The sequence below is a fragment of the Lissotriton vulgaris genome, chromosome 4_1, assembly GCF_964263255.1.
Source record: "Lissotriton vulgaris chromosome 4_1, aLisVul1.2, whole genome shotgun sequence".
In the NCBI taxonomy this organism is placed as follows: Eukaryota; Metazoa; Chordata; class Amphibia; order Caudata; family Salamandridae; genus Lissotriton; species Lissotriton vulgaris.
The window spans coordinates 520,649,979-520,677,052 of NC_141691.1; the positions used below are offsets into that span (position 1 = coordinate 520,649,979).

The 27,074-nt window shown below is 52.4% G+C and overlaps 28 non-coding genes across 28 annotated transcripts; 16 read left to right on the forward strand and 12 right to left on the reverse strand.

Moving 5' to 3' along the window:
* Window positions 1-1,376: 1,376 nt before the first annotated feature.
* On the reverse strand, window positions 1,377-1,459 carry TRNAL-UAA (transfer RNA leucine (anticodon UAA)). The gene has a single exon. It is a non-coding gene; the product is annotated as a tRNA-Leu (tRNA).
* A 243-nt stretch (window positions 1,460-1,702) lies between these two features.
* TRNAE-UUC (transfer RNA glutamic acid (anticodon UUC)) lies at window positions 1,703-1,774 on the forward strand. The gene has a single exon. It is a non-coding gene; the product is annotated as a tRNA-Glu (tRNA).
* A 618-nt stretch (window positions 1,775-2,392) lies between these two features.
* On the forward strand, window positions 2,393-2,464 carry TRNAE-CUC (transfer RNA glutamic acid (anticodon CUC)). The gene has a single exon. It is a non-coding gene; the product is annotated as a tRNA-Glu (tRNA).
* A 1,094-nt stretch (window positions 2,465-3,558) lies between these two features.
* Window positions 3,559-3,641, reverse strand: TRNAL-UAA (transfer RNA leucine (anticodon UAA)). Its single transcript has one exon. It is a non-coding gene; the product is annotated as a tRNA-Leu (tRNA).
* Window positions 3,642-3,884: 243 nt separating this feature from the next.
* Window positions 3,885-3,956, forward strand: TRNAE-UUC (transfer RNA glutamic acid (anticodon UUC)). Its single transcript has one exon. It is a non-coding gene; the product is annotated as a tRNA-Glu (tRNA).
* Window positions 3,957-5,723: 1,767 nt separating this feature from the next.
* Window positions 5,724-5,806, reverse strand: TRNAL-UAA (transfer RNA leucine (anticodon UAA)). Its single transcript has one exon. It is a non-coding gene; the product is annotated as a tRNA-Leu (tRNA).
* Window positions 5,807-6,049: 243 nt separating this feature from the next.
* TRNAE-UUC (transfer RNA glutamic acid (anticodon UUC)) lies at window positions 6,050-6,121 on the forward strand. Its single transcript has one exon. It is a non-coding gene; the product is annotated as a tRNA-Glu (tRNA).
* Window positions 6,122-7,888: 1,767 nt separating this feature from the next.
* On the reverse strand, window positions 7,889-7,971 carry TRNAL-UAA (transfer RNA leucine (anticodon UAA)). The gene has a single exon. It is a non-coding gene; the product is annotated as a tRNA-Leu (tRNA).
* Window positions 7,972-8,214: 243 nt separating this feature from the next.
* On the forward strand, window positions 8,215-8,286 carry TRNAE-UUC (transfer RNA glutamic acid (anticodon UUC)). The gene has a single exon. It is a non-coding gene; the product is annotated as a tRNA-Glu (tRNA).
* Window positions 8,287-8,904: 618 nt separating this feature from the next.
* Window positions 8,905-8,976, forward strand: TRNAE-CUC (transfer RNA glutamic acid (anticodon CUC)). The gene has a single exon. It is a non-coding gene; the product is annotated as a tRNA-Glu (tRNA).
* Window positions 8,977-10,070: 1,094 nt separating this feature from the next.
* TRNAL-UAA (transfer RNA leucine (anticodon UAA)) lies at window positions 10,071-10,153 on the reverse strand. The gene has a single exon. It is a non-coding gene; the product is annotated as a tRNA-Leu (tRNA).
* A 243-nt stretch (window positions 10,154-10,396) lies between these two features.
* On the forward strand, window positions 10,397-10,468 carry TRNAE-UUC (transfer RNA glutamic acid (anticodon UUC)). The gene has a single exon. It is a non-coding gene; the product is annotated as a tRNA-Glu (tRNA).
* A 1,767-nt stretch (window positions 10,469-12,235) lies between these two features.
* Window positions 12,236-12,318, reverse strand: TRNAL-UAA (transfer RNA leucine (anticodon UAA)). Its single transcript has one exon. It is a non-coding gene; the product is annotated as a tRNA-Leu (tRNA).
* Window positions 12,319-12,561: 243 nt separating this feature from the next.
* Window positions 12,562-12,633, forward strand: TRNAE-UUC (transfer RNA glutamic acid (anticodon UUC)). The gene has a single exon. It is a non-coding gene; the product is annotated as a tRNA-Glu (tRNA).
* A 1,767-nt stretch (window positions 12,634-14,400) lies between these two features.
* TRNAL-UAA (transfer RNA leucine (anticodon UAA)) lies at window positions 14,401-14,483 on the reverse strand. The gene has a single exon. It is a non-coding gene; the product is annotated as a tRNA-Leu (tRNA).
* Window positions 14,484-14,726: 243 nt separating this feature from the next.
* Window positions 14,727-14,798, forward strand: TRNAE-UUC (transfer RNA glutamic acid (anticodon UUC)). Its single transcript has one exon. It is a non-coding gene; the product is annotated as a tRNA-Glu (tRNA).
* Window positions 14,799-15,416: 618 nt separating this feature from the next.
* TRNAE-CUC (transfer RNA glutamic acid (anticodon CUC)) lies at window positions 15,417-15,488 on the forward strand. Its single transcript has one exon. It is a non-coding gene; the product is annotated as a tRNA-Glu (tRNA).
* Window positions 15,489-16,582: 1,094 nt separating this feature from the next.
* Window positions 16,583-16,665, reverse strand: TRNAL-UAA (transfer RNA leucine (anticodon UAA)). The gene has a single exon. It is a non-coding gene; the product is annotated as a tRNA-Leu (tRNA).
* A 2,082-nt stretch (window positions 16,666-18,747) lies between these two features.
* On the reverse strand, window positions 18,748-18,830 carry TRNAL-UAA (transfer RNA leucine (anticodon UAA)). The gene has a single exon. It is a non-coding gene; the product is annotated as a tRNA-Leu (tRNA).
* A 243-nt stretch (window positions 18,831-19,073) lies between these two features.
* Window positions 19,074-19,145, forward strand: TRNAE-UUC (transfer RNA glutamic acid (anticodon UUC)). The gene has a single exon. It is a non-coding gene; the product is annotated as a tRNA-Glu (tRNA).
* Window positions 19,146-20,912: 1,767 nt separating this feature from the next.
* TRNAL-UAA (transfer RNA leucine (anticodon UAA)) lies at window positions 20,913-20,995 on the reverse strand. The gene has a single exon. It is a non-coding gene; the product is annotated as a tRNA-Leu (tRNA).
* A 243-nt stretch (window positions 20,996-21,238) lies between these two features.
* TRNAE-UUC (transfer RNA glutamic acid (anticodon UUC)) lies at window positions 21,239-21,310 on the forward strand. Its single transcript has one exon. It is a non-coding gene; the product is annotated as a tRNA-Glu (tRNA).
* A 618-nt stretch (window positions 21,311-21,928) lies between these two features.
* TRNAE-CUC (transfer RNA glutamic acid (anticodon CUC)) lies at window positions 21,929-22,000 on the forward strand. The gene has a single exon. It is a non-coding gene; the product is annotated as a tRNA-Glu (tRNA).
* Window positions 22,001-23,094: 1,094 nt separating this feature from the next.
* Window positions 23,095-23,177, reverse strand: TRNAL-UAA (transfer RNA leucine (anticodon UAA)). The gene has a single exon. It is a non-coding gene; the product is annotated as a tRNA-Leu (tRNA).
* A 243-nt stretch (window positions 23,178-23,420) lies between these two features.
* On the forward strand, window positions 23,421-23,492 carry TRNAE-UUC (transfer RNA glutamic acid (anticodon UUC)). Its single transcript has one exon. It is a non-coding gene; the product is annotated as a tRNA-Glu (tRNA).
* A 1,767-nt stretch (window positions 23,493-25,259) lies between these two features.
* TRNAL-UAA (transfer RNA leucine (anticodon UAA)) lies at window positions 25,260-25,342 on the reverse strand. The gene has a single exon. It is a non-coding gene; the product is annotated as a tRNA-Leu (tRNA).
* A 243-nt stretch (window positions 25,343-25,585) lies between these two features.
* TRNAE-UUC (transfer RNA glutamic acid (anticodon UUC)) lies at window positions 25,586-25,657 on the forward strand. Its single transcript has one exon. It is a non-coding gene; the product is annotated as a tRNA-Glu (tRNA).
* A 618-nt stretch (window positions 25,658-26,275) lies between these two features.
* On the forward strand, window positions 26,276-26,347 carry TRNAE-CUC (transfer RNA glutamic acid (anticodon CUC)). Its single transcript has one exon. It is a non-coding gene; the product is annotated as a tRNA-Glu (tRNA).
* The last annotated feature ends 727 nt before the right edge of the window (window positions 26,348-27,074 follow it).

Sequence of the window (27,074 nt, forward strand, 5' to 3'; positions counted from 1 at the left end):
TAGGTGTCCCTCTTGGGTTTTCCCGGGGATCCTGATTGTGCAGGAATTCATCGGTTCAGTAGCAAGGGGGAGAGGATGGCCTGTGCCTGGAAGTGACAGGCAGTCTGGTGGCATCATTAGGATTAAGTTCCGATTCATATTTGCTGTAGAATAAAATATGTTTTCAGCCCCCATGAGTTTTGTCACTCGGAGAGCAGTGTATGAACTGTTGCTGCACGGCTCTGGGCTCCCTGGTGGTCTAGTGGTTAGGATTCGGCGCTCTCACCGCCGCGGCCCGGGTTCGAGTCCCTCTTCTGACCTTGAAAGCTTTTCCTTCCCGTAGGTCAGGGCTTCTCAAAATGAAGTTGCTTTTCTGACTCACAATTTGCCTAGCATGACGCAGTATCGCTCAAAATATGATTTTCGCAAGGTTCCTTTAGAGCTGCTTCCCATGGTGGGAGGCAAGGCTCTTGAGCAAGTGAGATCCTGTATTCCGAGGCGCGCTTCCTTTTGTAGGCTTCTGACCCCATGGCCTGTGGCAGGTAGTCCTCCTTTGACTGGGCCGCAGGCTTTGTCTCCAAATGGCGTCCTGGACCCACTGCAACCCACCTGTTTGCTAAAACGGAAGTCTGCCTCTGGGTAAGAAAAAGCTGAGCTGCACGTACGGAAAGCGGCAGAGGCCAGAGGCGGGGAGGGTGTGGCAAGGGCTGCCTGATTTGCATAGTGACCTGTTGCATCTTGGGAATGTACAGGCTTTGGAGCTTAACAGGTTCTGCAGGTGTCTGCCTGGCCTGAGAGATGCCTGTCTGGTGCTCCCCTCAGGACACACAGGCCTTCCATTCGAGCATGGAGGGTGAGGGACATGGGTCACCCTCATATACAGGGGTGTGGGCATGGGCAGGATAGGTTGTGGGGGACCCGTCAGGGCATTGCCCGTTTGGAAGCCCGTTCGGAAGGCGAGAGGAGGCGGGGCAGGAAACTCTGCTCAATTTCTTTCCCAGAGGCCTGTGGAGAACCCTTTGCACGTTTGGGCCAGCCGGGCCTGCATCAGCAGATCCTGCTCCACTGGGAAGGGAGAGCCTGTAGGCGTAAATCAAAAAAAGGGGAGAAATCTGCAAATTCTAGTGGCAGACCCATGTTGCCCAGGAAGCAATCAGTTTCTCCTGCTCCCTATAGTGGAAAAAGACATAGGAGGTGTATTTCTCTAGGCAGGGGCTCTGTGTAGATGGCACTTCATTGCTCTGGGAAGCATCCATGCTGGTAGAAGAGTAGCAGCAGACTCCACACCTGAGGCTTGAATGGGGACCGTTGGGGAGGGGCAGTGGGAGGCCGAGGAGGGCGGAGGAAAATGCTTTTCAAAAGCATCTGCACGTTCCTACAAACCTGCTGAAAACCCATACCAGGAATGGGGCTCGAGCCCATGCGGACAAACGTCCATTGGATCTTAAGTCCAACGCCTTAACCACTCGGCCACCCTGGTGAGACCCAAGGATTTACTTTCTTCAACTCCCTTTTTATGCTTGCTGCTGTAGCACCAGCTGTCCAGCAAGAGGTGATTGCAGAGTTAAAAGGCTTTTGCAGGAGGTTAAAAGTAATTGCTTATAACAAACACACTGTGTGACACCTAACTTTCTCCCACTCGGACTTTACCGTTAATTTTTATATTGGAGTTAGCTTAGTCACAATAAGGGGGTGAGCAAGGCAGGCACACTAGAGCATCTACTCCCTGGTGGTCTAGTGGCTAGGATTCGGCGCTTTCACCGCCGCGGCCCGGGTTCGATTCCCGGTCAGGGAAGATCCCTCTAAAGCATAGATTGCTTAATTTGTCTGTGTATCTTTTTTAAAAGAAGGTCTTTAAAAAGGCACCCCTCCCAATGGATGAAAGCGGAGGAATGGGGCTTGTTCTCCTGTGCCCCAGGTTGCTTTGCCCCCATTGACCTAAGCCACCTTTGTGCGCACGCAGTCCCCCACCCAGTCAGGTGCTCTATGTTGGCGTGAAGTGCAGTACCAGCTCAACAGAAAGGTAAATTGCTGGAAAACCCTGCTGTGATGCATACATCTACTTTGGAGCACTCTTCTCCTTTGCACTCTTGAATGGCTTAAGCGCAATGTATTCTTCCAGCAAGCTGAATAACGAGATAGGTGAGAGAAGGTGTACCAGCTGTCTGTGCGCCATCAGCAGCCACTAGGTGTCCCTCTTGGGTTTTCCCGGGGATCCTGATTGTGCAGGAATTCATCGGTTCAGTAGCAAGGGGGAGAGGATGGCCTGTGCCTGGAAGTGACAGGCAGTCTGGTGGCATCATGAGGATTAAGTTCCGATTCATATTTGCTGTAGAATAAAATATGTTTTCAGCCCCCATGAGCTTTGTCACTCGGAGAGCAGTGTATGAACTTTTGCTGCACGGCTCTGGGCTCCCTGGTGGTCTAGTGGTTAGGATTCGGCGCTCTCACCGCCGCGGCCCGGGTTCGATTCCCGGTCAGGGAAAAGTCCCTCTTCTGACCTTGAAAGCTTTTCCTTCCCGTAGGTCAGGGCTTCTCAAAATGAAGTTGCTTTTCTGACTCACAATTTGCCTAGCATGACGCAGTATCGCTCAAAATATGATTTTCGCAAGGTTCCTTTAGAGCTGCTTCCCATGGTGGGAGGCAAGGCTCTTGAGCAAGTGAGATCCTGTATTCCGAGGCGCGCTTCCTTTTGTAGGCTTCTGACCCCATGGCCTGTGGCAGGTAGTCCTCCTTTGACTGGGCCGCAGGCTTTGTCTCCAAATGGCGTCCTGGACCCACTGCAACCCACCTGTTTGCTAAAACGGAAGTCTGCCTCTGGGTAAGAAAAAGCTGAGCTGCACGTACGGAAAGCGGCAGAGGCCAGAGGCGGGGAGGGTGTGGCAAGGGCTGCCTGATTTGCATAGTGACCTGTTGCATCTTGGGAATGTACAGGCTTTGGAGCTTAACAGGTACTGCAGGTGTCTGCCTGGCCTGAGAGATGCCTGTCTGGTGCTCCCCTCAGGACACACAGGCCTTCCATTCGAGCATGGAGGGTGAGGGACATGGGTCACCCTCATATACAGGGGTGTGGGCATGGGCAGGATAGGTTGTGGGGGACCCGTCAGGGCATTGCCCGTTTGGAAGCCCGTTCGGAAGGCGAGAGGAGGCGGGGCAGGAAACTCTGCTCAATTTCTTTCCCAGAGGCCTGTGGAGAACCCTTTGCACGTTTGGGCCAGCCGGGCCTGCATCAGCAGATCCTGCTCCACTGGGAAGGGAGAGCCTGTAGGCGTAAATCAAAAAAAGGGGAGAAATCTGCAAATTCTAGTGGCAGACCCATGTTGCCCAGGAAGCAATCAGTTTCTCCTGCTCCCTATAGTGGAAAAAGACATAGGAGGTGTATTTCTCTAGGCAGGGGCTCTGTGTAGATGGCACTTCATTGCTCTGGGAAGCATCCATGCTGGTAGAAGAGTAGCAGCAGACTCCACACCTGAGGCTTGAATGGGGACCGTTGGGGAGGGGCAGTGGGAGGCCGAGGAGGGCGGAGGAAAATGCTTTTCAAAAGCATCTGCACGTTCCTACAAACCTGCTGAAAACCCATACCAGGAATGGGGCTCTAACCCATGCGGACAAACGTCCATTGGATCTTAAGTCCAACGCCTTAACCACTCGGCCACCCTGGTGAGACCCAAGGATTTACTTTCTTCAACTACCTTTTTATGCTTGCTGCTGTAGCACCAGCTGTCCAGCAAGAGGTGATTGCAGAGTTAAAAGGCTTTTGCAGGAGGTTAAAAGTAATTGCTTATAACAAACACACTGTGTGACACCTAACTTTCTCCCACTCGGACTTTACCGTTAATTTTTATATTGGAGTTAGCTTAGTCACAATAAGGGGGTGAGCAAGGCAGGCACACTAGAGCATCTACTCCCTGGTGGTCTAGTGGCTAGGATTCGGCGCTTTCACCGCCGTGGCCCCGGTTCGATTCCCGGTCAGGGAAGATCCCTCTAAAGCATAGATTGCTTAATTTGTCTGTGTATCTTTTTTAAAAGAAGGTCTTTAAAAAGGCACCCCTCCCAATAGATGAAAGCGGAGGAATGGGGCTTGTTCTCCTGTGCCCCAGGTTGCTTTGCCCCCATTGACCTAAGCCACCTTTGTGCGCACGCAGTCCCCCACCCAGTCAGGTGCTCTATGTTGGCGTGAAGTGCAGTACCAGCTCAACAGAAAGGTAAATTGCTGGAAAACCCTGCTGTGATGCATACATCTACTTTGGAGCACTCTTCTCCTTTGCACTCTTGAATCGCTTAAGCGCAATGTATTCTTCCAGCAAGCTGAATAACGAGATAGGTGAGAGAAGGTGTACCAGCTGTCTGTGCGCCATCAGCAGCCACTAGGTGTCCCTCTTGGGTTTTCCCGGGGATCCTGATTGTGCAGGAATTCATCGGTTCAGTAGCAAGGGGGAGAGGATGGCCTGTGCCTGGAAGTGACAGGCAGTCTGGTGGCATCATTAGGATTAAGTTCCGATTCATATTTGCTGTAGAATAAAATATGTTTTCAGCCCCCATGAGTTTTGTCACTCGGAGAGCAGTGTATGAACTGTTGCTGCACGGCTCTGGGCTCCCTGGTGGTCTAGTGGTTAGGATTCGGCGCTCTCACCGCCGCGGCCCGGGTTCGAGTCCCTCTTCTGACCTTGAAAGCTTTTCCTTCCCGTAGGTCAGGGCTTCTCAAAATGAAGTTGCTTTTCTGACTCACAATTTGCCTAGCATGACGCAGTATCGCTCAAAATATGATTTTCGCAAGGTTCCTTTAGAGCTGCTTCCCATGGTGGGAGGCAAGGCTCTTGAGCAAGTGAGATCCTGTATTCCGAGGCGCGCTTCCTTTTGTAGGCTTCTGACCCCATGGCCTGTGGCAGGTAGTCCTCCTTTGACTGGGCCGCAGGCTTTGTCTCCAAATGGCGTCCTGGACCCACTGCAACCCACCTGTTTGCTAAAACGGAAGTCTGCCTCTGGGTAAGAAAAAGCTGAGCTGCACGTACGGAAAGCGGCAGAGGCCAGAGGCGGGGAGGGTGTGGCAAGGGCTGCCTGATTTGCATAGTGACCTGTTGCATCTTGGGAATGTACAGGCTTTGGAGCTTAACAGGTTCTGCAGGTGTCTGCCTGGCCTGAGAGATGCCTGTCTGGTGCTCCCCTCAGGACACACAGGCCTTCCATTCGAGCATGGAGGGTGAGGGACATGGGTCACCCTCATATACAGGGGTGTGGGCATGGGCAGGATAGGTTGTGGGGGACCCGTCAGGGCATTGCCCGTTTGGAAGCCCGTTCGGAAGGCGAGAGGAGGCGGGGCAGGAAACTCTGCTCAATTTCTTTCCCAGAGGCCTGTGGAGAACCCTTTGCACGTTTGGGCCAGCCGGGCCTGCATCAGCAGATCCTGCTCCACTGGGAAGGGAGAGCCTGTAGGCGTAAATCAAAAAAAGGGGAGAAATCTGCAAATTCTAGTGGCAGACCCATGTTGCCCAGGAAGCAATCAGTTTCTCCTGCTCCCTATAGTGGAAAAAGACATAGGAGGTGTATTTCTCTAGGCAGGGGCTCTGTGTAGATGGCACTTCATTGCTCTGGGAAGCATCCATGCTGGTAGAAGAGTAGCAGCAGACTCCACACCTGAGGCTTGAATGGGGACCGTTGGGGAGGGGCAGTGGGAGGCCGAGGAGGGCGGAGGAAAATGCTTTTCAAAAGCATCTGCACGTTCCTACAAACCTGCTGAAAACCCATACCAGGAATGGGGCTCGAGCCCATGCGGACAAACGTCCATTGGATCTTAAGTCCAACGCCTTAACCACTCGGCCACCCTGGTGAGACCCAAGGATTTACTTTCTTCAACTCCCTTTTTATGCTTGCTGCTGTAGCACCAGCTGTCCAGCAAGAGGTGATTGCAGAGTTAAAAGGCTTTTGCAGGAGGTTAAAAGTAATTGCTTATAACAAACACACTGTGTGACACCTAACTTTCTCCCACTCGGACTTTACCGTTAATTTTTATATTGGAGTTAGCTTAGTCACAATAAGGGGGTGAGCAAGGCAGGCACACTAGAGCATCTACTCCCTGGTGGTCTAGTGGCTAGGATTCGGCGCTTTCACCGCCGTGGCCCCGGTTCGATTCCCGGTCAGGGAAGATCCCTCTAAAGCATAGATTGCTTAATTTGTCTGTGTATCTTTTTTAAAAGAAGGTCTTTAAAAAGGCACCCCTCCCAATAGATGAAAGCGGAGGAATGGGGCTTGTTCTCCTGTGCCCCAGGTTGCTTTGCCCCCATTGACCTAAGCCACCTTTGTGCGCACGCAGTCCCCCACCCAGTCAGGTGCTCTATGTTGGCGTGAAGTGCAGTACCAGCTCAACAGAAAGGTAAATTGCTGGAAAACCCTGCTGTGATGCATACATCTACTTTGGAGCACTCTTCTCCTTTGCACTCTTGAATCGCTTAAGCGCAATGTATTCTTCCAGCAAGCTGAATAACGAGATAGGTGAGAGAAGGTGTACCAGCTGTCTGTGCGCCATCAGCAGCCACTAGGTGTCCCTCTTGGGTTTTCCCGGGGATCCTGATTGTGCAGGAATTCATCGGTTCAGTAGCAAGGGGGAGAGGATGGCCTGTGCCTGGAAGTGACAGGCAGTCTGGTGGCATCATTAGGATTAAGTTCCGATTCATATTTGCTGTAGAATAAAATATGTTTTCAGCCCCCATGAGTTTTGTCACTCGGAGAGCAGTGTATGAACTGTTGCTGCACGGCTCTGGGCTCCCTGGTGGTCTAGTGGTTAGGATTCGGCGCTCTCACCGCCGCGGCCCGGGTTCGAGTCCCTCTTCTGACCTTGAAAGCTTTTCCTTCCCGTAGGTCAGGGCTTCTCAAAATGAAGTTGCTTTTCTGACTCACAATTTGCCTAGCATGACGCAGTATCGCTCAAAATATGATTTTCGCAAGGTTCCTTTAGAGCTGCTTCCCATGGTGGGAGGCAAGGCTCTTGAGCAAGTGAGATCCTGTATTCCGAGGCGCGCTTCCTTTTGTAGGCTTCTGACCCCATGGCCTGTGGCAGGTAGTCCTCCTTTGACTGGGCCGCAGGCTTTGTCTCCAAATGGCGTCCTGGACCCACTGCAACCCACCTGTTTGCTAAAACGGAAGTCTGCCTCTGGGTAAGAAAAAGCTGAGCTGCACGTACGGAAAGCGGCAGAGGCCAGAGGCGGGGAGGGTGTGGCAAGGGCTGCCTGATTTGCATAGTGACCTGTTGCATCTTGGGAATGTACAGGCTTTGGAGCTTAACAGGTTCTGCAGGTGTCTGCCTGGCCTGAGAGATGCCTGTCTGGTGCTCCCCTCAGGACACACAGGCCTTCCATTCGAGCATGGAGGGTGAGGGACATGGGTCACCCTCATATACAGGGGTGTGGGCATGGGCAGGATAGGTTGTGGGGGACCCGTCAGGGCATTGCCCGTTTGGAAGCCCGTTCGGAAGGCGAGAGGAGGCGGGGCAGGAAACTCTGCTCAATTTCTTTCCCAGAGGCCTGTGGAGAACCCTTTGCACGTTTGGGCCAGCCGGGCCTGCATCAGCAGATCCTGCTCCACTGGGAAGGGAGAGCCTGTAGGCGTAAATCAAAAAAAGGGGAGAAATCTGCAAATTCTAGTGGCAGACCCATGTTGCCCAGGAAGCAATCAGTTTCTCCTGCTCCCTATAGTGGAAAAAGACATAGGAGGTGTATTTCTCTAGGCAGGGGCTCTGTGTAGATGGCACTTCATTGCTCTGGGAAGCATCCATGCTGGTAGAAGAGTAGCAGCAGACTCCACACCTGAGGCTTGAATGGGGACCGTTGGGGAGGGGCAGTGGGAGGCCGAGGAGGGCGGAGGAAAATGCTTTTCAAAAGCATCTGCACGTTCCTACAAACCTGCTGAAAACCCATACCAGGAATGGGGCTCGAGCCCATGCGGACAAACGTCCATTGGATCTTAAGTCCAACGCCTTAACCACTCGGCCACCCTGGTGAGACCCAAGGATTTACTTTCTTCAACTCCCTTTTTATGCTTGCTGCTGTAGCACCAGCTGTCCAGCAAGAGGTGATTGCAGAGTTAAAAGGCTTTTGCAGGAGGTTAAAAGTAATTGCTTATAACAAACACACTGTGTGACACCTAACTTTCTCCCACTCGGACTTTACCGTTAATTTTTATATTGGAGTTAGCTTAGTCACAATAAGGGGGTGAGCAAGGCAGGCACACTAGAGCATCTACTCCCTGGTGGTCTAGTGGCTAGGATTCGGCGCTTTCACCGCCGCGGCCCGGGTTCGATTCCCGGTCAGGGAAGATCCCTCTAAAGCATAGATTGCTTAATTTGTCTGTGTATCTTTTTTAAAAGAAGGTCTTTAAAAAGGCACCCCTCCCAATGGATGAAAGCGGAGGAATGGGGCTTGTTCTCCTGTGCCCCAGGTTGCTTTGCCCCCATTGACCTAAGCCACCTTTGTGCGCACGCAGTCCCCCACCCAGTCAGGTGCTCTATGTTGGCGTGAAGTGCAGTACCAGCTCAACAGAAAGGTAAATTGCTGGAAAACCCTGCTGTGATGCATACATCTACTTTGGAGCACTCTTCTCCTTTGCACTCTTGAATGGCTTAAGCGCAATGTATTCTTCCAGCAAGCTGAATAACGAGATAGGTGAGAGAAGGTGTACCAGCTGTCTGTGCGCCATCAGCAGCCACTAGGTGTCCCTCTTGGGTTTTCCCGGGGATCCTGATTGTGCAGGAATTCATCGGTTCAGTAGCAAGGGGGAGAGGATGGCCTGTGCCTGGAAGTGACAGGCAGTCTGGTGGCATCATGAGGATTAAGTTCCGATTCATATTTGCTGTAGAATAAAATATGTTTTCAGCCCCCATGAGCTTTGTCACTCGGAGAGCAGTGTATGAACTTTTGCTGCACGGCTCTGGGCTCCCTGGTGGTCTAGTGGTTAGGATTCGGCGCTCTCACCGCCGCGGCCCGGGTTCGATTCCCGGTCAGGGAAAAGTCCCTCTTCTGACCTTGAAAGCTTTTCCTTCCCGTAGGTCAGGGCTTCTCAAAATGAAGTTGCTTTTCTGACTCACAATTTGCCTAGCATGACGCAGTATCGCTCAAAATATGATTTTCGCAAGGTTCCTTTAGAGCTGCTTCCCATGGTGGGAGGCAAGGCTCTTGAGCAAGTGAGATCCTGTATTCCGAGGCGCGCTTCCTTTTGTAGGCTTCTGACCCCATGGCCTGTGGCAGGTAGTCCTCCTTTGACTGGGCCGCAGGCTTTGTCTCCAAATGGCGTCCTGGACCCACTGCAACCCACCTGTTTGCTAAAACGGAAGTCTGCCTCTGGGTAAGAAAAAGCTGAGCTGCACGTACGGAAAGCGGCAGAGGCCAGAGGCGGGGAGGGTGTGGCAAGGGCTGCCTGATTTGCATAGTGACCTGTTGCATCTTGGGAATGTACAGGCTTTGGAGCTTAACAGGTACTGCAGGTGTCTGCCTGGCCTGAGAGATGCCTGTCTGGTGCTCCCCTCAGGACACACAGGCCTTCCATTCGAGCATGGAGGGTGAGGGACATGGGTCACCCTCATATACAGGGGTGTGGGCATGGGCAGGATAGGTTGTGGGGGACCCGTCAGGGCATTGCCCGTTTGGAAGCCCGTTCGGAAGGCGAGAGGAGGCGGGGCAGGAAACTCTGCTCAATTTCTTTCCCAGAGGCCTGTGGAGAACCCTTTGCACGTTTGGGCCAGCCGGGCCTGCATCAGCAGATCCTGCTCCACTGGGAAGGGAGAGCCTGTAGGCGTAAATCAAAAAAAGGGGAGAAATCTGCAAATTCTAGTGGCAGACCCATGTTGCCCAGGAAGCAATCAGTTTCTCCTGCTCCCTATAGTGGAAAAAGACATAGGAGGTGTATTTCTCTAGGCAGGGGCTCTGTGTAGATGGCACTTCATTGCTCTGGGAAGCATCCATGCTGGTAGAAGAGTAGCAGCAGACTCCACACCTGAGGCTTGAATGGGGACCGTTGGGGAGGGGCAGTGGGAGGCCGAGGAGGGCGGAGGAAAATGCTTTTCAAAAGCATCTGCACGTTCCTACAAACCTGCTGAAAACCCATACCAGGAATGGGGCTCTAACCCATGCGGACAAACGTCCATTGGATCTTAAGTCCAACGCCTTAACCACTCGGCCACCCTGGTGAGACCCAAGGATTTACTTTCTTCAACTACCTTTTTATGCTTGCTGCTGTAGCACCAGCTGTCCAGCAAGAGGTGATTGCAGAGTTAAAAGGCTTTTGCAGGAGGTTAAAAGTAATTGCTTATAACAAACACACTGTGTGACACCTAACTTTCTCCCACTCGGACTTTACCGTTAATTTTTATATTGGAGTTAGCTTAGTCACAATAAGGGGGTGAGCAAGGCAGGCACACTAGAGCATCTACTCCCTGGTGGTCTAGTGGCTAGGATTCGGCGCTTTCACCGCCGTGGCCCCGGTTCGATTCCCGGTCAGGGAAGATCCCTCTAAAGCATAGATTGCTTAATTTGTCTGTGTATCTTTTTTAAAAGAAGGTCTTTAAAAAGGCACCCCTCCCAATAGATGAAAGCGGAGGAATGGGGCTTGTTCTCCTGTGCCCCAGGTTGCTTTGCCCCCATTGACCTAAGCCACCTTTGTGCGCACGCAGTCCCCCACCCAGTCAGGTGCTCTATGTTGGCGTGAAGTGCAGTACCAGCTCAACAGAAAGGTAAATTGCTGGAAAACCCTGCTGTGATGCATACATCTACTTTGGAGCACTCTTCTCCTTTGCACTCTTGAATCGCTTAAGCGCAATGTATTCTTCCAGCAAGCTGAATAACGAGATAGGTGAGAGAAGGTGTACCAGCTGTCTGTGCGCCATCAGCAGCCACTAGGTGTCCCTCTTGGGTTTTCCCGGGGATCCTGATTGTGCAGGAATTCATCGGTTCAGTAGCAAGGGGGAGAGGATGGCCTGTGCCTGGAAGTGACAGGCAGTCTGGTGGCATCATTAGGATTAAGTTCCGATTCATATTTGCTGTAGAATAAAATATGTTTTCAGCCCCCATGAGTTTTGTCACTCGGAGAGCAGTGTATGAACTGTTGCTGCACGGCTCTGGGCTCCCTGGTGGTCTAGTGGTTAGGATTCGGCGCTCTCACCGCCGCGGCCCGGGTTCGAGTCCCTCTTCTGACCTTGAAAGCTTTTCCTTCCCGTAGGTCAGGGCTTCTCAAAATGAAGTTGCTTTTCTGACTCACAATTTGCCTAGCATGACGCAGTATCGCTCAAAATATGATTTTCGCAAGGTTCCTTTAGAGCTGCTTCCCATGGTGGGAGGCAAGGCTCTTGAGCAAGTGAGATCCTGTATTCCGAGGCGCGCTTCCTTTTGTAGGCTTCTGACCCCATGGCCTGTGGCAGGTAGTCCTCCTTTGACTGGGCCGCAGGCTTTGTCTCCAAATGGCGTCCTGGACCCACTGCAACCCACCTGTTTGCTAAAACGGAAGTCTGCCTCTGGGTAAGAAAAAGCTGAGCTGCACGTACGGAAAGCGGCAGAGGCCAGAGGCGGGGAGGGTGTGGCAAGGGCTGCCTGATTTGCATAGTGACCTGTTGCATCTTGGGAATGTACAGGCTTTGGAGCTTAACAGGTTCTGCAGGTGTCTGCCTGGCCTGAGAGATGCCTGTCTGGTGCTCCCCTCAGGACACACAGGCCTTCCATTCGAGCATGGAGGGTGAGGGACATGGGTCACCCTCATATACAGGGGTGTGGGCATGGGCAGGATAGGTTGTGGGGGACCCGTCAGGGCATTGCCCGTTTGGAAGCCCGTTCGGAAGGCGAGAGGAGGCGGGGCAGGAAACTCTGCTCAATTTCTTTCCCAGAGGCCTGTGGAGAACCCTTTGCACGTTTGGGCCAGCCGGGCCTGCATCAGCAGATCCTGCTCCACTGGGAAGGGAGAGCCTGTAGGCGTAAATCAAAAAAAGGGGAGAAATCTGCAAATTCTAGTGGCAGACCCATGTTGCCCAGGAAGCAATCAGTTTCTCCTGCTCCCTATAGTGGAAAAAGACATAGGAGGTGTATTTCTCTAGGCAGGGGCTCTGTGTAGATGGCACTTCATTGCTCTGGGAAGCATCCATGCTGGTAGAAGAGTAGCAGCAGACTCCACACCTGAGGCTTGAATGGGGACCGTTGGGGAGGGGCAGTGGGAGGCCGAGGAGGGCGGAGGAAAATGCTTTTCAAAAGCATCTGCACGTTCCTACAAACCTGCTGAAAACCCATACCAGGAATGGGGCTCTAACCCATGCGGACAAACGTCCATTGGATCTTAAGTCCAACGCCTTAACCACTCGGCCACCCTGGTGAGACCCAAGGATTTACTTTCTTCAACTACCTTTTTATGCTTGCTGCTGTAGCACCAGCTGTCCAGCAAGAGGTGATTGCAGAGTTAAAAGGCTTTTGCAGGAGGTTAAAAGTAATTGCTTATAACAAACACACTGTGTGACACCTAACTTTCTCCCACTCGGACTTTACCGTTAATTTTTATATTGGAGTTAGCTTAGTCACAATAAGGGGGTGAGCAAGGCAGGCACACTAGAGCATCTACTCCCTGGTGGTCTAGTGGCTAGGATTCGGCGCTTTCACCGCCGTGGCCCCGGTTCGATTCCCGGTCAGGGAAGATCCCTCTAAAGCATAGATTGCTTAATTTGTCTGTGTATCTTTTTTAAAAGAAGGTCTTTAAAAAGGCACCCCTCCCAATAGATGAAAGCGGAGGAATGGGGCTTGTTCTCCTGTGCCCCAGGTTGCTTTGCCCCCATTGACCTAAGCCACCTTTGTGCGCACGCAGTCCCCCACCCAGTCAGGTGCTCTATGTTGGCGTGAAGTGCAGTACCAGCTCAACAGAAAGGTAAATTGCTGGAAAACCCTGCTGTGATGCATACATCTACTTTGGAGCACTCTTCTCCTTTGCACTCTTGAATCGCTTAAGCGCAATGTATTCTTCCAGCAAGCTGAATAACGAGATAGGTGAGAGAAGGTGTACCAGCTGTCTGTGCGCCATCAGCAGCCACTAGGTGTCCCTCTTGGGTTTTCCCGGGGATCCTGATTGTGCAGGAATTCATCGGTTCAGTAGCAAGGGGGAGAGGATGGCCTGTGCCTGGAAGTGACAGGCAGTCTGGTGGCATCATTAGGATTAAGTTCCGATTCATATTTGCTGTAGAATAAAATATGTTTTCAGCCCCCATGAGTTTTGTCACTCGGAGAGCAGTGTATGAACTGTTGCTGCACGGCTCTGGGCTCCCTGGTGGTCTAGTGGTTAGGATTCGGCGCTCTCACCGCCGCGGCCCGGGTTCGAGTCCCTCTTCTGACCTTGAAAGCTTTTCCTTCCCGTAGGTCAGGGCTTCTCAAAATGAAGTTGCTTTTCTGACTCACAATTTGCCTAGCATGACGCAGTATCGCTCAAAATATGATTTTCGCAAGGTTCCTTTAGAGCTGCTTCCCATGGTGGGAGGCAAGGCTCTTGAGCAAGTGAGATCCTGTATTCCGAGGCGCGCTTCCTTTTGTAGGCTTCTGACCCCATGGCCTGTGGCAGGTAGTCCTCCTTTGACTGGGCCGCAGGCTTTGTCTCCAAATGGCGTCCTGGACCCACTGCAACCCACCTGTTTGCTAAAACGGAAGTCTGCCTCTGGGTAAGAAAAAGCTGAGCTGCACGTACGGAAAGCGGCAGAGGCCAGAGGCGGGGAGGGTGTGGCAAGGGCTGCCTGATTTGCATAGTGACCTGTTGCATCTTGGGAATGTACAGGCTTTGGAGCTTAACAGGTTCTGCAGGTGTCTGCCTGGCCTGAGAGATGCCTGTCTGGTGCTCCCCTCAGGACACACAGGCCTTCCATTCGAGCATGGAGGGTGAGGGACATGGGTCACCCTCATATACAGGGGTGTGGGCATGGGCAGGATAGGTTGTGGGGGACCCGTCAGGGCATTGCCCGTTTGGAAGCCCGTTCGGAAGGCGAGAGGAGGCGGGGCAGGAAACTCTGCTCAATTTCTTTCCCAGAGGCCTGTGGAGAACCCTTTGCACGTTTGGGCCAGCCGGGCCTGCATCAGCAGATCCTGCTCCACTGGGAAGGGAGAGCCTGTAGGCGTAAATCAAAAAAAGGGGAGAAATCTGCAAATTCTAGTGGCAGACCCATGTTGCCCAGGAAGCAATCAGTTTCTCCTGCTCCCTATAGTGGAAAAAGACATAGGAGGTGTATTTCTCTAGGCAGGGGCTCTGTGTAGATGGCACTTCATTGCTCTGGGAAGCATCCATGCTGGTAGAAGAGTAGCAGCAGACTCCACACCTGAGGCTTGAATGGGGACCGTTGGGGAGGGGCAGTGGGAGGCCGAGGAGGGCGGAGGAAAATGCTTTTCAAAAGCATCTGCACGTTCCTACAAACCTGCTGAAAACCCATACCAGGAATGGGGCTCGAGCCCATGCGGACAAACGTCCATTGGATCTTAAGTCCAACGCCTTAACCACTCGGCCACCCTGGTGAGACCCAAGGATTTACTTTCTTCAACTCCCTTTTTATGCTTGCTGCTGTAGCACCAGCTGTCCAGCAAGAGGTGATTGCAGAGTTAAAAGGCTTTTGCAGGAGGTTAAAAGTAATTGCTTATAACAAACACACTGTGTGACACCTAACTTTCTCCCACTCGGACTTTACCGTTAATTTTTATATTGGAGTTAGCTTAGTCACAATAAGGGGGTGAGCAAGGCAGGCACACTAGAGCATCTACTCCCTGGTGGTCTAGTGGCTAGGATTCGGCGCTTTCACCGCCGCGGCCCGGGTTCGATTCCCGGTCAGGGAAGATCCCTCTAAAGCATAGATTGCTTAATTTGTCTGTGTATCTTTTTTAAAAGAAGGTCTTTAAAAAGGCACCCCTCCCAATGGATGAAAGCGGAGGAATGGGGCTTGTTCTCCTGTGCCCCAGGTTGCTTTGCCCCCATTGACCTAAGCCACCTTTGTGCGCACGCAGTCCCCCACCCAGTCAGGTGCTCTATGTTGGCGTGAAGTGCAGTACCAGCTCAACAGAAAGGTAAATTGCTGGAAAACCCTGCTGTGATGCATACATCTACTTTGGAGCACTCTTCTCCTTTGCACTCTTGAATGGCTTAAGCGCAATGTATTCTTCCAGCAAGCTGAATAACGAGATAGGTGAGAGAAGGTGTACCAGCTGTCTGTGCGCCATCAGCAGCCACTAGGTGTCCCTCTTGGGTTTTCCCGGGGATCCTGATTGTGCAGGAATTCATCGGTTCAGTAGCAAGGGGGAGAGGATGGCCTGTGCCTGGAAGTGACAGGCAGTCTGGTGGCATCATGAGGATTAAGTTCCGATTCATATTTGCTGTAGAATAAAATATGTTTTCAGCCCCCATGAGCTTTGTCACTCGGAGAGCAGTGTATGAACTTTTGCTGCACGGCTCTGGGCTCCCTGGTGGTCTAGTGGTTAGGATTCGGCGCTCTCACCGCCGCGGCCCGGGTTCGATTCCCGGTCAGGGAAAAGTCCCTCTTCTGACCTTGAAAGCTTTTCCTTCCCGTAGGTCAGGGCTTCTCAAAATGAAGTTGCTTTTCTGACTCACAATTTGCCTAGCATGACGCAGTATCGCTCAAAATATGATTTTCGCAAGGTTCCTTTAGAGCTGCTTCCCATGGTGGGAGGCAAGGCTCTTGAGCAAGTGAGATCCTGTATTCCGAGGCGCGCTTCCTTTTGTAGGCTTCTGACCCCATGGCCTGTGGCAGGTAGTCCTCCTTTGACTGGGCCGCAGGCTTTGTCTCCAAATGGCGTCCTGGACCCACTGCAACCCACCTGTTTGCTAAAACGGAAGTCTGCCTCTGGGTAAGAAAAAGCTGAGCTGCACGTACGGAAAGCGGCAGAGGCCAGAGGCGGGGAGGGTGTGGCAAGGGCTGCCTGATTTGCATAGTGACCTGTTGCATCTTGGGAATGTACAGGCTTTGGAGCTTAACAGGTACTGCAGGTGTCTGCCTGGCCTGAGAGATGCCTGTCTGGTGCTCCCCTCAGGACACACAGGCCTTCCATTCGAGCATGGAGGGTGAGGGACATGGGTCACCCTCATATACAGGGGTGTGGGCATGGGCAGGATAGGTTGTGGGGGACCCGTCAGGGCATTGCCCGTTTGGAAGCCCGTTCGGAAGGCGAGAGGAGGCGGGGCAGGAAACTCTGCTCAATTTCTTTCCCAGAGGCCTGTGGAGAACCCTTTGCACGTTTGGGCCAGCCGGGCCTGCATCAGCAGATCCTGCTCCACTGGGAAGGGAGAGCCTGTAGGCGTAAATCAAAAAAAGGGGAGAAATCTGCAAATTCTAGTGGCAGACCCATGTTGCCCAGGAAGCAATCAGTTTCTCCTGCTCCCTATAGTGGAAAAAGACATAGGAGGTGTATTTCTCTAGGCAGGGGCTCTGTGTAGATGGCACTTCATTGCTCTGGGAAGCATCCATGCTGGTAGAAGAGTAGCAGCAGACTCCACACCTGAGGCTTGAATGGGGACCGTTGGGGAGGGGCAGTGGGAGGCCGAGGAGGGCGGAGGAAAATGCTTTTCAAAAGCATCTGCACGTTCCTACAAACCTGCTGAAAACCCATACCAGGAATGGGGCTCTAACCCATGCGGACAAACGTCCATTGGATCTTAAGTCCAACGCCTTAACCACTCGGCCACCCTGGTGAGACCCAAGGATTTACTTTCTTCAACTACCTTTTTATGCTTGCTGCTGTAGCACCAGCTGTCCAGCAAGAGGTGATTGCAGAGTTAAAAGGCTTTTGCAGGAGGTTAAAAGTAATTGCTTATAACAAACACACTGTGTGACACCTAACTTTCTCCCACTCGGACTTTACCGTTAATTTTTATATTGGAGTTAGCTTAGTCACAATAAGGGGGTGAGCAAGGCAGGCACACTAGAGCATCTACTCCCTGGTGGTCTAGTGGCTAGGATTCGGCGCTTTCACCGCCGTGGCCCCGGTTTGATTCCCGGTCAGGGAAGATCCCTCTAAAGCATAGATTGCTTAATTTGTCTGTGTATCTTTTTTAAAAGAAGGTCTTTAAAAAGGCACCCCTCCCAATAGATGAAAGCGGAGGAATGGGGCTTGTTCTCCTGTGCCCCAGGTTGCTTTGCCCCCATTGACCTAAGCCACCTTTGTGCGCACGCAGTCCCCCACCCAGTCAGGTGCTCTATGTTGGCGTGAAGTGCAGTACCAGCTCAACAGAAAGGTAAATTGCTGGAAAACCCTGCTGTGATGCATACATCTACTTTGGAGCACTCTTCTCCTTTGCACTCTTGAATCGCTTAAGCGCAATGTATTCTTCCAGCAAGCTGAATAACGAGATAGGTGAGAGAAGGTGTACCAGCTGTCTGTGCGCCATCAGCAGCCACTAGGTGTCCCTCTTGGGTTTTCCCGGGGATCCTGATTGTGCAGGAATTCATCGGTTCAGTAGCAAGGGGGAGAGGATGGCCTGTGCCTGGAAGTGACAGGCAGTCTGGTGGCATCATTAGGATTAAGTTCCGATTCATATTTGCTGTAGAATAAAATATGTTTTCAGCCCCCATGAGTTTTGTCACTCGGAGAGCAGTGTATGAACTGTTGCTGCACGGCTCTGGGCTCCCTGGTGGTCTAGTGGTTAGGATTCGGCGCTCTCACCGCCGCGGCCCGGGTTCGAGTCCCTCTTCTGACCTTGAAAGCTTTTCCTTCCCGTAGGTCAGGGCTTCTCAAAATGAAGTTGCTTTTCTGACTCACAATTTGCCTAGCATGACGCAGTATCGCTCAAAATATGATTTTCGCAAGGTTCCTTTAGAGCTGCTTCCCATGGTGGGAGGCAAGGCTCTTGAGCAAGTGAGATCCTGTATTCCGAGGCGCGCTTCCTTTTGTAGGCTTCTGACCCCATGGCCTGTGGCAGGTAGTCCTCCTTTGACTGGGCCGCAGGCTTTGTCTCCAAATGGCGTCCTGGACCCACTGCAACCCACCTGTTTGCTAAAACGGAAGTCTGCCTCTGGGTAAGAAAAAGCTGAGCTGCACGTACGGAAAGCGGCAGAGGCCAGAGGCGGGGAGGGTGTGGCAAGGGCTGCCTGATTTGCATAGTGACCTGTTGCATCTTGGGAATGTACAGGCTTTGGAGCTTAACAGGTTCTGCAGGTGTCTGCCTGGCCTGAGAGATGCCTGTCTGGTGCTCCCCTCAGGACACACAGGCCTTCCATTCGAGCATGGAGGGTGAGGGACATGGGTCACCCTCATATACAGGGGTGTGGGCATGGGCAGGATAGGTTGTGGGGGACCCGTCAGGGCATTGCCCGTTTGGAAGCCCGTTCGGAAGGCGAGAGGAGGCGGGGCAGGAAACTCTGCTCAATTTCTTTCCCAGAGGCCTGTGGAGAACCCTTTGCACGTTTGGGCCAGCCGGGCCTGCATCAGCAGATCCTGCTCCACTGGGAAGGGAGAGCCTGTAGGCGTAAATCAAAAAAAGGGGAGAAATCTGCAAATTCTAGTGGCAGACCCATGTTGCCCAGGAAGCAATCAGTTTCTCCTGCTCCCTATAGTGGAAAAAGACATAGGAGGTGTATTTCTCTAGGCAGGGGCTCTGTGTAGATGGCACTTCATTGCTCTGGGAAGCATCCATGCTGGTAGAAGAGTAGCAGCAGACTCCACACCTGAGGCTTGAATGGGGACCGTTGGGGAGGGGCAGTGGGAGGCCGAGGAGGGCGGAGGAAAATGCTTTTCAAAAGCATCTGCACGTTCCTACAAACCTGCTGAAAACCCATACCAGGAATGGGGCTCTAACCCATGCGGACAAACGTCCATTGGATCTTAAGTCCAACGCCTTAACCACTCGGCCACCCTGGTGAGACCCAAGGATTTACTTTCTTCAACTACCTTTTTATGCTTGCTGCTGTAGCACCAGCTGTCCAGCAAGAGGTGATTGCAGAGTTAAAAGGCTTTTGCAGGAGGTTAAAAGTAATTGCTTATAACAAACACACTGTGTGACACCTAACTTTCTCCCACTCGGACTTTACCGTTAATTTTTATATTGGAGTTAGCTTAGTCACAATAAGGGGGTGAGCAAGGCAGGCACACTAGAGCATCTACTCCCTGGTGGTCTAGTGGCTAGGATTCGGCGCTTTCACCGCCGTGGCCCCGGTTCGATTCCCGGTCAGGGAAGATCCCTCTAAAGCATAGATTGCTTAATTTGTCTGTGTATCTTTTTTAAAAGAAGGTCTTTAAAAAGGCACCCCTCCCAATAGATGAAAGCGGAGGAATGGGGCTTGTTCTCCTGTGCCCCAGGTTGCTTTGCCCCCATTGACCTAAGCCACCTTTGTGCGCACGCAGTCCCCCACCCAGTCAGGTGCTCTATGTTGGCGTGAAGTGCAGTACCAGCTCAACAGAAAGGTAAATTGCTGGAAAACCCTGCTGTGATGCATACATCTACTTTGGAGCACTCTTCTCCTTTGCACTCTTGAATCGCTTAAGCGCAATGTATTCTTCCAGCAAGCTGAATAACGAGATAGGTGAGAGAAGGTGTACCAGCTGTCTGTGCGCCATCAGCAGCCACTAGGTGTCCCTCTTGGGTTTTCCCGGGGATCCTGATTGTGCAGGAATTCATCGGTTCAGTAGCAAGGGGGAGAGGATGGCCTGTGCCTGGAAGTGACAGGCAGTCTGGTGGCATCATTAGGATTAAGTTCCGATTCATATTTGCTGTAGAATAAAATATGTTTTCAGCCCCCATGAGTTTTGTCACTCGGAGAGCAGTGTATGAACTGTTGCTGCACGGCTCTGGGCTCCCTGGTGGTCTAGTGGTTAGGATTCGGCGCTCTCACCGCCGCGGCCCGGGTTCGAGTCCCTCTTCTGACCTTGAAAGCTTTTCCTTCCCGTAGGTCAGGGCTTCTCAAAATGAAGTTGCTTTTCTGACTCACAATTTGCCTAGCATGACGCAGTATCGCTCAAAATATGATTTTCGCAAGGTTCCTTTAGAGCTGCTTCCCATGGTGGGAGGCAAGGCTCTTGAGCAAGTGAGATCCTGTATTCCGAGGCGCGCTTCCTTTTGTAGGCTTCTGACCCCATGGCCTGTGGCAGGTAGTCCTCCTTTGACTGGGCCGCAGGCTTTGTCTCCAAATGGCGTCCTGGACCCACTGCAACCCACCTGTTTGCTAAAACGGAAGTCTGCCTCTGGGTAAGAAAAAGCTGAGCTGCACGTACGGAAAGCGGCAGAGGCCAGAGGCGGGGAGGGTGTGGCAAGGGCTGCCTGATTTGCATAGTGACCTGTTGCATCTTGGGAATGTACAGGCTTTGGAGCTTAACAGGTTCTGCAGGTGTCTGCCTGGCCTGAGAGATGCCTGTCTGGTGCTCCCCTCAGGACACACAGGCCTTCCATTCGAGCATGGAGGGTGAGGGACATGGGTCACCCTCATATACAGGGGTGTGGGCATGGGCAGGATAGGTTGTGGGGGACCCGTCAGGGCATTGCCCGTTTGGAAGCCCGTTCGGAAGGCGAGAGGAGGCGGGGCAGGAAACTCTGCTCAATTTCTTTCCCAGAGGCCTGTGGAGAACCCTTTGCACGTTTGGGCCAGCCGGGCCTGCATCAGCAGATCCTGCTCCACTGGGAAGGGAGAGCCTGTAGGCGTAAATCAAAAAAAGGGGAGAAATCTGCAAATTCTAGTGGCAGACCCATGTTGCCCAGGAAGCAATCAGTTTCTCCTGCTCCCTATAGTGGAAAAAGACATAGGAGGTGTATTTCTCTAGGCAGGGGCTCTGTGTAGATGGCACTTCATTGCTCTGGGAAGCATCCATGCTGGTAGAAGAGTAGCAGCAGACTCCACACCTGAGGCTTGAATGGGGACCGTTGGGGAGGGGCAGTGGGAGGCCGAGGAGGGCGGAGGAAAATGCTTTTCAAAAGCATCTGCACGTTCCTACAAACCTGCTGAAAACCCATACCAGGAATGGGGCTCGAGCCCATGCGGACAAACGTCCATTGGATCTTAAGTCCAACGCCTTAACCACTCGGCCACCCTGGTGAGACCCAAGGATTTACTTTCTTCAACTCCCTTTTTATGCTTGCTGCTGTAGCACCAGCTGTCCAGCAAGAGGTGATTGCAGAGTTAAAAGGCTTTTGCAGGAGGTTAAAAGTAATTGCTTATAACAAACACACTGTGTGACACCTAACTTTCTCCCACTCGGACTTTACCGTTAATTTTTATATTGGAGTTAGCTTAGTCACAATAAGGGGGTGAGCAAGGCAGGCACACTAGAGCATCTACTCCCTGGTGGTCTAGTGGCTAGGATTCGGCGCTTTCACCGCCGCGGCCCGGGTTCGATTCCCGGTCAGGGAAGATCCCTCTAAAGCATAGATTGCTTAATTTGTCTGTGTATCTTTTTTAAAAGAAGGTCTTTAAAAAGGCACCCCTCCCAATGGATGAAAGCGGAGGAATGGGGCTTGTTCTCCTGTGCCCCAGGTTGCTTTGCCCCCATTGACCTAAGCCACCTTTGTGCGCACGCAGTCCCCCACCCAGTCAGGTGCTCTATGTTGGCGTGAAGTGCAGTACCAGCTCAACAGAAAGGTAAATTGCTGGAAAACCCTGCTGTGATGCATACATCTACTTTGGAGCACTCTTCTCCTTTGCACTCTTGAATGGCTTAAGCGCAATGTATTCTTCCAGCAAGCTGAATAACGAGATAGGTGAGAGAAGGTGTACCAGCTGTCTGTGCGCCATCAGCAGCCACTAGGTGTCCCTCTTGGGTTTTCCCGGGGATCCTGATTGTGCAGGAATTCATCGGTTCAGTAGCAAGGGGGAGAGGATGGCCTGTGCCTGGAAGTGACAGGCAGTCTGGTGGCATCATGAGGATTAAGTTCCGATTCATATTTGCTGTAGAATAAAATATGTTTTCAGCCCCCATGAGCTTTGTCACTCGGAGAGCAGTGTATGAACTTTTGCTGCACGGCTCTGGGCTCCCTGGTGGTCTAGTGGTTAGGATTCGGCGCTCTCACCGCCGCGGCCCGGGTTCGATTCCCGGTCAGGGAAAAGTCCCTCTTCTGACCTTGAAAGCTTTTCCTTCCCGTAGGTCAGGGCTTCTCAAAATGAAGTTGCTTTTCTGACTCACAATTTGCCTAGCATGACGCAGTATCGCTCAAAATATGATTTTCGCAAGGTTCCTTTAGAGCTGCTTCCCATGGTGGGAGGCAAGGCTCTTGAGCAAGTGAGATCCTGTATTCCGAGGCGCGCTTCCTTTTGTAGGCTTCTGACCCCATGGCCTGTGGCAGGTAGTCCTCCTTTGACTGGGCCGCAGGCTTTGTCTCCAAATGGCGTCCTGGACCCACTGCAACCCACCTGTTTGCTAAAACGGAAGTCTGCCTCTGGGTAAGAAAAAGCTGAGCTGCACGTACGGAAAGCGGCAGAGGCCAGAGGCGGGGAGGGTGTGGCAAGGGCTGCCTGATTTGCATAGTGACCTGTTGCATCTTGGGAATGTACAGGCTTTGGAGCTTAACAGGTACTGCAGGTGTCTGCCTGGCCTGAGAGATGCCTGTCTGGTGCTCCCCTCAGGACACACAGGCCTTCCATTCGAGCATGGAGGGTGAGGGACATGGGTCACCCTCATATACAGGGGTGTGGGCATGGGCAGGATAGGTTGTGGGGGACCCGTCAGGGCATTGCCCGTTTGGAAGCCCGTTCGGAAGGCGAGAGGAGGCGGGGCAGGAAACTCTGCTCAATTTCTTTCCCAGAGGCCTGTGGAGAACCCTTTGCACGTTTGGGCCAGCCGGGCCTGCATCAGCAGATCCTGCTCCACTGGGAAGGGAGAGCCTGTAGGCGTAAATCAAAAAAAGGGGAGAAATCTGCAAATTCTAGTGGCAGACCCATGTTGCCCAGGAAGCAATCAGTTTCTCCTGCTCCCTATAGTGGAAAAAGACATAGGAGGTGTATTTCTCTAGGCAGGGGCTCTGTGTAGATGGCACTTCATTGCTCTGGGAAGCATCCATGCTGGTAGAAGAGTAGCAGCAGACTCCACACCTGAGGCTTGAATGGGGACCGTTGGGGAGGGGCAGTGGGAGGCCGAGGAGGGCGGAGGAAAATGCTTTTCAAAAGCATCTGCACGTTCCTACAAACCTGCTGAAAACCCATACCAGGAATGGGGCTCTAACCCATGCGGACAAACGTCCATTGGATCTTAAGTCCAACGCCTTAACCACTCGGCCACCCTGGTGAGACCCAAGGATTTACTTTCTTCAACTACCTTTTTATGCTTGCTGCTGTAGCACCAGCTGTCCAGCAAGAGGTGATTGCAGAGTTAAAAGGCTTTTGCAGGAGGTTAAAAGTAATTGCTTATAACAAACACACTGTGTGACACCTAACTTTCTCCCACTCGGACTTTACCGTTAATTTTTATATTGGAGTTAGCTTAGTCACAATAAGGGGGTGAGCAAGGCAGGCACACTAGAGCATCTACTCCCTGGTGGTCTAGTGGCTAGGATTCGGCGCTTTCACCGCCGTGGCCCCGGTTCGATTCCCGGTCAGGGAAGATCCCTCTAAAGCATAGATTGCTTAATTTGTCTGTGTATCTTTTTTAAAAGAAGGTCTTTAAAAAGGCACCCCTCCCAATAGATGAAAGCGGAGGAATGGGGCTTGTTCTCCTGTGCCCCAGGTTGCTTTGCCCCCATTGACCTAAGCCACCTTTGTGCGCACGCAGTCCCCCACCCAGTCAGGTGCTCTATGTTGGCGTGAAGTGCAGTACCAGCTCAACAGAAAGGTAAATTGCTGGAAAACCCTGCTGTGATGCATACATCTACTTTGGAGCACTCTTCTCCTTTGCACTCTTGAATCGCTTAAGCGCAATGTATTCTTCCAGCAAGCTGAATAACGAGATAGGTGAGAGAAGGTGTACCAGCTGTCTGTGCGCCATCAGCAGCCACTAGGTGTCCCTCTTGGGTTTTCCCGGGGATCCTGATTGTGCAGGAATTCATCGGTTCAGTAGCAAGGGGGAGAGGATGGCCTGTGCCTGGAAGTGACAGGCAGTCTGGTGGCATCATTAGGATTAAGTTCCGATTCATATTTGCTGTAGAATAAAATATGTTTTCAGCCCCCATGAGTTTTGTCACTCGGAGAGCAGTGTATGAACTGTTGCTGCACGGCTCTGGGCTCCCTGGTGGTCTAGTGGTTAGGATTCGGCGCTCTCACCGCCGCGGCCCGGGTTCGAGTCCCTCTTCTGACCTTGAAAGCTTTTCCTTCCCGTAGGTCAGGGCTTCTCAAAATGAAGTTGCTTTTCTGACTCACAATTTGCCTAGCATGACGCAGTATCGCTCAAAATATGATTTTCGCAAGGTTCCTTTAGAGCTGCTTCCCATGGTGGGAGGCAAGGCTCTTGAGCAAGTGAGATCCTGTATTCCGAGGCGCGCTTCCTTTTGTAGGCTTCTGACCCCATGGCCTGTGGCAGGTAGTCCTCCTTTGACTGGGCCGCAGGCTTTGTCTCCAAATGGCGTCCTGGACCCACTGCAACCCACCTGTTTGCTAAAACGGAAGTCTGCCTCTGGGTAAGAAAAAGCTGAGCTGCACGTACGGAAAGCGGCAGAGGCCAGAGGCGGGGAGGGTGTGGCAAGGGCTGCCTGATTTGCATAGTGACCTGTTGCATCTTGGGAATGTACAGGCTTTGGAGCTTAACAGGTTCTGCAGGTGTCTGCCTGGCCTGAGAGATGCCTGTCTGGTGCTCCCCTCAGGACACACAGGCCTTCCATTCGAGCATGGAGGGTGAGGGACATGGGTCACCCTCATATACAGGGGTGTGGGCATGGGCAGGATAGGTTGTGGGGGACCCGTCAGGGCATTGCCCGTTTGGAAGCCCGTTCGGAAGGCGAGAGGAGGCGGGGCAGGAAACTCTGCTCAATTTCTTTCCCAGAGGCCTGTGGAGAACCCTTTGCACGTTTGGGCCAGCCGGGCCTGCATCAGCAGATCCTGCTCCACTGGGAAGGGAGAGCCTGTAGGCGTAAATCAAAAAAAGGGGAGAAATCTGCAAATTCTAGTGGCAGACCCATGTTGCCCAGGAAGCAATCAGTTTCTCCTGCTCCCTATAGTGGAAAAAGACATAGGAGGTGTATTTCTCTAGGCAGGGGCTCTGTGTAGATGGCACTTCATTGCTCTGGGAAGCATCCATGCTGGTAGAAGAGTAGCAGCAGACTCCACACCTGAGGCTTGAATGGGGACCGTTGGGGAGGGGCAGTGGGAGGCCGAGGAGGGCGGAGGAAAATGCTTTTCAAAAGCATCTGCACGTTCCTACAAACCTGCTGAAAACCCATACCAGGAATGGGGCTCGAGCCCATGCGGACAAACGTCCATTGGATCTTAAGTCCAACGCCTTAACCACTCGGCCACCCTGGTGAGACCCAAGGATTTACTTTCTTCAACTCCCTTTTTATGCTTGCTGCTGTAGCACCAGCTGTCCAGCAAGAGGTGATTGCAGAGTTAAAAGGCTTTTGCAGGAGGTTAAAAGTAATTGCTTATAACAAACACACTGTGTGACACCTAACTTTCTCCCACTCGGACTTTACCGTTAATTTTTATATTGGAGTTAGCTTAGTCACAATAAGGGGGTGAGCAAGGCAGGCACACTAGAGCATCTACTCCCTGGTGGTCTAGTGGCTAGGATTCGGCGCTTTCACCGCCGCGGCCCGGGTTCGATTCCCGGTCAGGGAAGATCCCTCTAAAGCATAGATTGCTTAATTTGTCTGTGTATCTTTTTTAAAAGAAGGTCTTTAAAAAGGCACCCCTCCCAATAGATGAAAGCGGAGGAATGGGGCTTGTTCTCCTGTGCCCCAGGTTGCTTTGCCCCCATTGACCTAAGCCACCTTTGTGCGCACGCAGTCCCCCACCCAGTCAGGTGCTCTATGTTGGCGTGAAGTGCAGTACCAGCTCAACAGAAAGGTAAATTGCTGGAAAACCCTGCTGTGATGCATACATCTACTTTGGAGCACTCTTCTCCTTTGCACTCTTGAATGGCTTAAGCGCAATGTATTCTTCCAGCAAGCTGAATAACGAGATAGGTGAGAGAAGGTGTACCAGCTGTCTGTGCGCCATCAGCAGCCACTAGGTGTCCCTCTTGGGTTTTCCCGGGGATCCTGATTGTGCAGGAATTCATCGGTTCAGTAGCAAGGGGGAGAGGATGGCCTGTGCCTGGAAGTGACAGGCAGTCTGGTGGCATCATGAGGATTAAGTTCCGATTCATATTTGCTGTAGAATAAAATATGTTTTCAGCCCCCATGAGCTTTGTCACTCGGAGAGCAGTGTATGAACTTTTGCTGCACGGCTCTGGGCTCCCTGGTGGTCTAGTGGTTAGGATTCGGCGCTCTCACCGCCGCGGCCCGGGTTCGATTCCCGGTCAGGGAAAAGTCCCTCTTCTGACCTTGAAAGCTTTTCCTTCCCGTAGGTCAGGGCTTCTCAAAATGAAGTTGCTTTTCTGACTCACAATTTGCCTAGCATGACGCAGTATCGCTCAAAATATGATTTTCGCAAGGTTCCTTTAGAGCTGCTTCCCATGGTGGGAGGCAAGGCTCTTGAGCAAGTGAGATCCTGTATTCCGAGGCGCGCTTCCTTTTGTAGGCTTCTGACCCCATGGCCTGTGGCAGGTAGTCCTCCTTTGACTGGGCCGCAGGCTTTGTCTCCAAATGGCGTCCTGGACCCACTGCAACCCACCTGTTTGCTAAAACGGAAGTCTGCCTCTGGGTAAGAAAAAGCTGAGCTGCACGTACGGAAAGCGGCAGAGGCCAGAGGCGGGGAGGGTGTGGCAAGGGCTGCCTGATTTGCATAGTGACCTGTTGCATCTTGGGAATGTACAGGCTTTGGAGCTTAACAGGTACTGCAGGTGTCTGCCTGGCCTGAGAGATGCCTGTCTGGTGCTCCCCTCAGGACACACAGGCCTTCCATTCGAGCATGGAGGGTGAGGGACATGGGTCACCCTCATATACAGGGGTGTGGGCATGGGCAGGATAGGTTGTGGGGGACCCGTCAGGGCATTGCCCGTTTGGAAGCCCGTTCGGAAGGCGAGAGGAGGCGGGGCAGGAAACTCTGCTCAATTTCTTTCCCAGAGGCCTGTGGAGAACCCTTTGCACGTTTG